The sequence below is a fragment of the Corythoichthys intestinalis genome, chromosome 4 (assembly GCF_030265065.1).
Source record: "Corythoichthys intestinalis isolate RoL2023-P3 chromosome 4, ASM3026506v1, whole genome shotgun sequence".
Taxonomy (NCBI): Eukaryota; Metazoa; Chordata; class Actinopteri; order Syngnathiformes; family Syngnathidae; genus Corythoichthys; species Corythoichthys intestinalis.
In genome coordinates, this window is record NC_080398.1 from 2,523,679 (window position 1) to 2,532,967 (window position 9,289).

Below are 9,289 nucleotides of genomic sequence, written 5' to 3' on the forward strand. Positions count from 1 at the left end.
GACTGTCTTCTTTTAGCAGGAAAAAAAAAGTTATTTCATATCTTTTTCCATTCTTTAGAAATCAGCATTAGAAAATAGCTTAGTTTGAGCATTTTTCCAGTTTCTGATGAGAAAACGGAGAAATTGAGCTTTTTGTAAAAGCATTCATTTTAAACATAACTTTGACTTTAACACAGCTATTTTTTGCTTTTGTGACATCCCGAACATCTGAATAATGTTTTCCTTTTACAAAATAACATAAAGAACAAGACAAATAGAGCTTGTCATAGCAAAGTAACAATTCATTTACACATACAGTAACTATCTGAGAGATGACGCTGTTTTGGCTGCGACAGCCGGGGTAAACTTTTCCCTCATCGCCGCCTGTCTCTGCTCGGCGAGCAGCATGGACTCAACGGCATCGTCCGCTGCACTGGTGGTCCCGGTCGTTTTGCTCGGTCGTCCAACGCCTGGCATCCCGGGCATCCTCCCGGTTGTTCTGCTCGGTCGTCCGCCGCCTGGCATCCTGGACGTCCACTCGGTCGTCTTCCGCCAGCAACCCGGCCGTGCAGCCCGGCCGTTCGTTCCGTTGAATCGGCTTGCGCTCCTGCCCTCCAGTGGCCAGTTTAATTTCTTTAAAATGGATTTTCAGCGTTGCGCTTTGGAGCTAAGTTAAATCAGAACCCAGAGATGTCTCCTGTGAAAAAAAAACGTAAAAGACATACGGTGCCCTCCATAATTATTGGCACCCCTGAAAAAGATGTGTTTTTTAGCTTCTAATATTTTTTTTTAATTCAAACAATATGGGACCTTAATGGAAAAAAAGAGAAAAATCCAACCTTCAATACAAGTGCATTCATTCAGTGGGGGGAAAAAATCCCACATAAAGAAAAAATTATTTGACATCAAATAATGTGCGTCACAATTATTAGCAACCCTGGTGTTAATACTTTGTGCAACGCCCTCAATCTCAAGCTCAATCATGGTCTCAAACAAAAATACACACGGTCCCAGGCTTCAACTGGGTCCGTGTGCTTTGGTCAGATGAGAGCAAGATTGAGCTTTTTGGCAACAAACACTCTAAGTGGGTCTGGCGTGCCACGAAAGATGCGCATGCTGAAAAGCACCTCATGCCCACTGTGAAGTATGGGGGTGGGTCAGTGATGCTGTGGGGCTGTTAGGCTTCCAAAGGCCCTGGCAACCTTGTTAGGGTGCATGGCATCATGAATGCTTTGAAATACAGTGGTACCTCTACATACGAATTTAATTCGTTCCAGGACCTTGTTTGTAAGTCGAAACGGTCGTATGTCGAGCAGGATTTTCCCATAGGAATACATTATAATTCCATTAATTCGTTCCAAAGCCTAAAAACATACACTAAATTCTTAATAAATACTGCTGGCACTGTTACAAATGGCAATTAAACATAGAAAAACAAATAAGTTATAAATAAATAAGTCAGAATAATATAATAATAAGAAGAATAATTAATAATTATTCCTGTAAATAATGTAACGAATTGGATTCTAATATGGCGGACACTTTTTACTGTCCCTGAACGCACCGCGAAGCTGACGTCACGGTGAGATAGGTCGGTGCGGTAGAGATAATACTTTCGTTTTCTTGAGAGCAGTCAACTGCTTAAGACAATGGGCGTTTTGTGTTGGATAAGTTCTTAAATAAATGATAAAAACGTGACGAAGCTGGCGATTTCCTTGGCAATGTTACCACAATAATAATTGTCACCTTAACTTATAAATAGTGGCGAACGGTGGTCGGAAGAGGACCATGGAGCTGTATTGTTGAGCCAGTTCAGGGACGCGCACACCAAGCTCATATTTTTCTATAACTTGCATCTTCATTTCAAAGGTAAGCATCACTTTTTTCCTTGTTTCTCCAACTGTATCAACTTTTTTTGAAAACTGTGTTGATTTCTCACACAAGAAAATCCACCGTGCGTTCGTTTGCAGTGCTGTCATGTCGTCGTATTTCGAGCAACTCGTCGGATGTAGAAACAAATGGCGGCTCAAATTTTACGTCGGATGTCGAAAAGATCGTGTGTCGAAGTGATCGTATGTAGAGGTACCACTGTACCAGGACATTTGAAATCAAAATCTGTTGCCCTCTGCCCGAAAGCTGAAGATGGGTCGTCACTGGGTCTTTCAGCAAGACAATGACCCTAAACGTATGGCCAAATCTACACAGAAATGGTTCACCAGACACAAAATCAAGCTCCTCCCATGTCCATCTCAATCCCCAGACCTTGATTTGTTGGCAAAAGGAACTTTTTGACCGCAGGATTCCAAAATTTAATGACCTCTTCCTTTCATTAATAGACACATATCCTGTAAATTTGATAATAATCTCTTGATTCATTCTTGAGTTAGTATAAGCTGTCTGTTCTGACCACCGTGACCTTTGACCTCAGGATCCCAAAAAGAAATGACTTCTTCCTTTTAATATTACAAACGTATCCTACAAACTTGTGCATAAACCCTTTATTCGTTATTGAGTTATTGCGACATTTTTGTTCTGACTTCTGTGACCTTTGACCTCGTGGTCCTGAAATGTAATGACCTCTTCTGTTTCATATTGCAAACATATCCTGCAAATTTGATAAAAGTCCCTTTAATCGTAGGTTAGTTAGTACAATTTTTTTTTTACCTTTGTAACCTTTGACCTAATGACCCCAAAATGAAACGACTTGATTTCAAACTTGATTTGACATTCTTGAGCTAACATGAAATTATGTTTTCTGACCTCTGTGACCTTTGACATTAATGACGTCTTCCATTTCTTACTAAAAACATATTCATATTGATAATTATCCCTTTATTTGTTCTCGAATTACCACCCCCAAACATTCTGACCCCTGTGACCTTTGACCTTATAACCCCAAAATGTAATCTCTTCTTCCGTTTCTTATTACAAACCTATCCTACAAATTTGATAATCCCTTTATCCAATCTTGAATTATCATGACATTTGTGTACTGAATTTCGCAACCTTTGACATCAGAATCCCAAAATGTAATGACCTCTTCTGTTTCTTACTACAAACATTTGATATTTGATTTAAAAATTTGATAATAATCCTTTCATACGTTCTTCAGTTATAGAAAAATTATTTTTCTGACTCTTGTGACCTTTGCCCCCATAACATCAAAATGTAATCACCTTTCCTGTTTCATAATACTAACATATCACGCAAGTTTGGTAATAGTCCCATATACATTTGACAAATTATACAAATGACATTTTCTGACCTCTGTGACCTTTGACCTTAATGACCTCTTCCATTTCTTACTACAAACATATTCATATTGATAATTATCCCTTTATTTGATTTTAAATTACCACCCCAAAAATTCTGACCCCTGTGACCTTTGACCTCATAACCCCAAAATGTAATCTCCTCTTCTGTTTCATATTACAAACATACTGTATCATGCCAGTTTGGTTATAATCCCGATGTATATTCTTGATTTATCATTAAAAGACTTTTCTGAACTCTGTGACATTTGACCTTAATCACCTCTTCCATTTCTTACTACAAACATATTCATAATGATAATTATCCCTTTATTTGATGTTAAATTACCACCCCAAAAATTCTGACCCCTGTGACCTTTGACCTCATAACTCCAAAAAGGAATCTCTTCTGTTTCATATTACATACATATCATGCCAGTTTGGTTATAATCCCAATGTATATTCTTGATTTATCATTAAAATACTTTTCTGACCTCTGTGACCTTTGACCTTAATCACCTCTTCTGCTTCTTACAATAAACATATCCTGCAAATTCATAATAATACCTTTAATCACTCTTGACTTATCATGAAATGACATTTCTAACCTGTGTGACCTTTGATCTTAATCACCTCTTCTGTTTCAGATTAAAAACATATCATGCCAGTTTGGTTGTAACATATATATATAATATATATATATATATATATATATATATATATATATATATATATATATATATACACACACATACAGATAGATAGATAGATAAACATAAACATATCATGCCAGTTTGGTTGTAACATATATATATAATATATATATATATATATATATATATATATATATATATATATATATATATATATATATATATACACACACATACAGATAGATAGATAGATAGATAGATAGATAGATAGATAGATAGATAGATAGATAGATAGATAGATATACTGTACACACACACACAAATGTATATATATTCTTGATTGATCAACGTTTCTGACCTCTGACCTTAATCCACTCTTCTGCTCCTTACAACAAACATAACCTGCAAATGTATAATATTCCCTTTAGTCATTCTTGAGTTATCATGAAATGACATTTGTGACCTCTGTGACCTTTGACCTTAGTCACATTTTCTGTCAAACATATCCTGCAAATTTTGATAATAGCGAGTACATCAAGATTTAAAGGGGAAAATAGTACAATGAACGAATCAATTTTAGTATGAACATCGTTTTTTGGGGGGGGCATTTTAATTCATTTCATAGTCAACAACATAAATTAAAAAACAAACAAAGTGAACTGTCGAATAAACTTTCTTCAAAAACAAGAAATATCCATGTAGTCCGTCTATATGACAACATGATTGTATTCAAGCTATTAATAATAACCAAGTAATATTACTAATAATAAACTCCATCTGTCCGCTCTGCTGACTGCGATGCACATTTTATTAGGGGGCAGGAAGAAGAAAGTCGTCAACGTTTATGTCGTTTTGGCGTGCGGCTTGAAAAGAGCGGCAGGAAATGGAACGCCGACCCCCCCCGGACTTGAAGCGACTGAGCGCTTTCATCATCCCCAGCGATGACATGCGCAACCTTTAAATGACAAGCGCGTCTCCTTTTCATCCCCGAAAGACATCTTCACATGTGGGAGGCTTGGAATGTTTACCAACTTAATATTGGGTTACATCCTAGATTGGTCACTGTTCTGGGCAAGTATCAATGGAAGAGCCGGGGTGCCACAATTGAATAAATAGTACTAGAAAATGCAATTTCTGGAGAAATTGCAATGGCAGTTTTGCAGTGATGGTTGATATATCAGGTCCCATCCTGTTAATTTGGGGGCATTTTGGGTCATTGGACAAAACGGTCTGGGCGGGGTAACGCGCTAAAAGAAGGAAGTTAACAATCACGGAGCTACCAAGTATTGCAAACGTGCTAATAATACAATATATGGTGGTATGAAAAAGTATCGGAACCTTTTGGAACTTCTCACATTTCTGCATAAAATCACTATCAAATGTGTTTTGATCTTTGTCAAAATCACACAGATGATACAGTGTCTGCTTTAACTAAAACCGCCCAAACATTTATAGATTTTCGTGTTTTAATGAGGATAGCATGCAAACAATGACAGAAGGGGGGGAGTAAGTAAGTCAACCCGCTGCCTAAGGAGACTTAAAGAGCAATTTTTATCAAAAAAATTTAAGTCAGGTGTGTGCCCAATCACTGATGAGTGGTTTAAAGCTGCCCTGCCCACTATAAAACACACGCCTAGTAACAGTTGTCTTGATGTGAAGCATTGTCTGATGTGCATCATCACTCGGTCAAAAGAGCTGTCTGAAGACCTGCGATCAAGGATTATTGATTTGTATAAAGCTGGGAAAGGATACAAAACCATATCTAAAAGTCTGGATGTTCATTAATCGACAGTCAGAGAAGTTGTCTCCAAATGGAGAGAGTTTGGCACTGTTGTTTCTTTCCAAAGGAGTAGCCATCCACCAACGATGATGAGTTCAGCGCAGAATACTCAGAGAGGTAAAAAAGAACCCTAGAGTGTCTGCTTAAGACTTACAGAAATCACAGGCACAGTCCAATATCTCTGTGCACACGTCAACAACATGGCCAAGAATGGTGTTCATGCAAGGACTCCACGGAGGAAGCCACTGCTGTCTAAAAAAACATTGTTGCTCGTTTAATGTTCGCAAAAAGACACTTGGACACGCCACAGAAGTTTTGGCAAAATACTTTGTGGACTGATGAAACTAAAGTTGAATTGTTTGGGAGTAACACACAACGTCATGTGTGGAGGAAAAATGGAACAGCTCGCCAACATCAACACCTCATCCCCACTGTGACGCAAGGTGGAGGGAGCATCATGATTTGGGGCTGTTTTACTGCCTCAGGGCCTGGATGCCTTGCAATCATTAATGAAATAATTAATTCAAATGTTTATCAGGATGTTTTGCAGGAAAATCTGAAGTTAAAAAGAGGATGGATGCTGCAACAAGACAATGATCCAAAACACAGAAGTAAGTCGACTTCAGAATGGTTTCAGAAGAACAAAAAACACGTTCTGGAGTGGCCAAGTCAAAGTCGAGACTCAAACCCCATTGAGATGCAGTGGCATCACCTAAAGACAGCTGTTTTTGCCAGACATCTGACTGAACTACAGCAGTTTTGTAGAGAAGAATGGCCAAGATTAGTTCTTGATCGATGTGCCCAACTGATCTGCAGCTTCAGGAAGTGTCTGGTTGAAGTTATTGCTGCCAAAGGGGGCCACAAAATATTAAATGTGATGTTTCACTTAATTATTTTCCCCCTTCCATCCAGATTAAAATATGAAAACCAATAAATGTTTGGGTGGTTTTAGTTAAAGTAGACACTTTTTTTCATCTGTGTGATTTTGACAAAGATCAGATCACATTTGATGGTGATTTTATGCTGAAATGTGAGAAATCACCAAAAGGTTCAGATACTTTTTTTCATACCACTCTAAAATGACATATCATCATGAAGGTTTAATATCGCCAATATCTCGTGAGAATAAGCGGAATAGAAGATGCCACTAACATGAGCCAAATTGGTAAGTAAGTGTGTGTATGTTAGCAATAAGTAGTAATTATACAGTAAGTATAGTCGTAATATGTGTAAGTAATAAATATGTTAAGTAATGTTGTTTGTTTTTTTTTATGACCAAAAATAGTCACTCGCGCTATAAAGAGTTACCTCACGAAACCGTCATGACTAAGAAATGACAAACAAGGCAAAATCAAACTGCTAGCGTGTTAGCGCACGTAGCGACACACGCAACTCAGTGGTGAGCTGGCGGCGGCGGGAGAAACAAAACAAATTCCCTTTCCTGGATGAACTCTCATTCCCAGACACCCGCACACGTGCAAAGCTGTTATTAGCGTTTTGAACAGACGAAGGAGGCCAATGACAGGAGGAAGAAGAGGATGATGATGAAGGGTTGCCTCAACTTTGATGTTCTTCAACTGCCTCACGCACACACAAAAAGCAGGTCGAAGCCGTCTTCGGTGCTCCAGGCCTTGGGGGAGGTCGTCAGGGTAGATCGGTGGTTCTTAAACTGGGTTTGGTGAAGGTTAAAACAATTTTTAAAAAAAGTCAATATACCGTATTGGCCCGAATACAAGGCGGCCCTGATTATAAGACGACCCCCTCTTTTTCAAGACTCAAGTTTGAAAAAAGACTTCTTGAACACCAAATTAATTTTTATACAGAAAATAATTACAGTACATTTGAAACAAATTAGCTTAACTAGGGTTGTTCCGATGTTTTTTTGCTCCCGATCCGATCGTTTTAGTTTGAGTATCTGCCGATCCCGATATTTCCCGATCCGATTGCTTTTTTTTGCTCCCGATTCAATTCCAATCATTCCCTATAATTTTTCCCGATCATATACATTGTGGCAATGCATTAAGAAAAAAATGAATAAAACTCGGACGAATATATACAGTCAACATACAGTACATAAGTACGTTATTTGTTTATTATGACAATAAATCCTCAAGATGGCATTTACATTATTAACATTCTTTCTGTGAGAGGGATCCATGGATAGAAAGACTTGTGACTTTGTATATTGTGACTAAATATTGCCACCTAGTGTATTTGTTGAGCTTTCAGTAAATGATACTGTAGTCATGCCCAAATGCATGATGGGAAGTGGAACCATGACTGTGCGTAGTGCTACCAATCGATATATCTTCTCTGCGATGGGAAATAACATAAGGTGTTAAGAAAAAGATCAATTGCTACCTTGCTTCCCCACATTGCTTACCATGATATTTCTAATCGTAGGGAGAGGTGTTGTAAGGCTTTAGCCAATCAAAAAAAGGCTCCAAAGGCTGCCAAAATTCACTCTACTCATTTTACGCTGCCTTTTATCTCTCTATATAGGTAAAACAGCGCCATTACAGATTGAGCGCGACAAAGCGTGAGTGGGTTGTGCAGTGCATGCATTAATTGCGTTAAATATTTTAACGTGATAAATTTTTTTAAAAATTAATTACTGCTGTTATCTGGACAAATTTGATAACCCTACCTTAAGCCTAAACTGAAGACTCTGGATGAGTGTAACATATTATGTCTGTAACGTTAAATACAATTAGAAAACGATTTAATTTAAAAAAAAAAAAATATATATATATATACATTAAAAAAAGGCGTCCGATATTTTTTTGCCGATTCCGATACTTTGAAAATGATGTGATCGGACCCGATCGATCGGGATACATCTCTAATCATAACAATATATTTGAGAGAAAAAGCATGTTATTTTGCCTCATTCAAATCTTAATATCTGAACATTAAAATATGTATGCTAAAGTGCAATCACTTTTGTAAATGAATGGCTTCTGGTTTTTAAAATGTAAATAAACCAATCTAATGTGATAAAACAACAAAACTGCAATAACTGCATTAATCATCAAAGTGAAGTCTAACTGTAACTGCAGTCTTGAAACAAATCTGAATAAGGAAAAACATTGCAATAAAATAATGCAAACTGGTTTAACTTGAGAGTAGCTGAGATCTGTCATGACAGAACATCGCTTCAATGATATCTGGTGCCATCTAGCGTCGTGAATGGGTAAAATGTCGAGACCGCGAATTTAAGACGACCCCCTCTTTTTCAGTCTTATTTTAATGCAAAAAACATTGCCTTATATTCGGCCCAATACGGTAATAGGATAACTTTGATGTTCACTTTTTGGGTCATAGGCCTTGTAACGAAGGTTTACTGATATCGACCAGACGATATATCGGGCCGAAATGTCTTCTTTTTCGAGATCAGCCGATTTCAGCCAATATAAACAGTGTTGTTACTAACGCGTTACTACGTAAGTAAAGCGTGAATGTAATCTGATTATTTTCTTTCAGTAAAGAGCAATGTAACGTGCTATTTTTTCCAAACCAGTAATCTCATTAATGTTACCGTAATTTTTGGACTATAACTCCCACTTGACTATAAGCCGCCACCCACCAAATTTGACACGAAGACAACATTTGTTCATAAATAAACT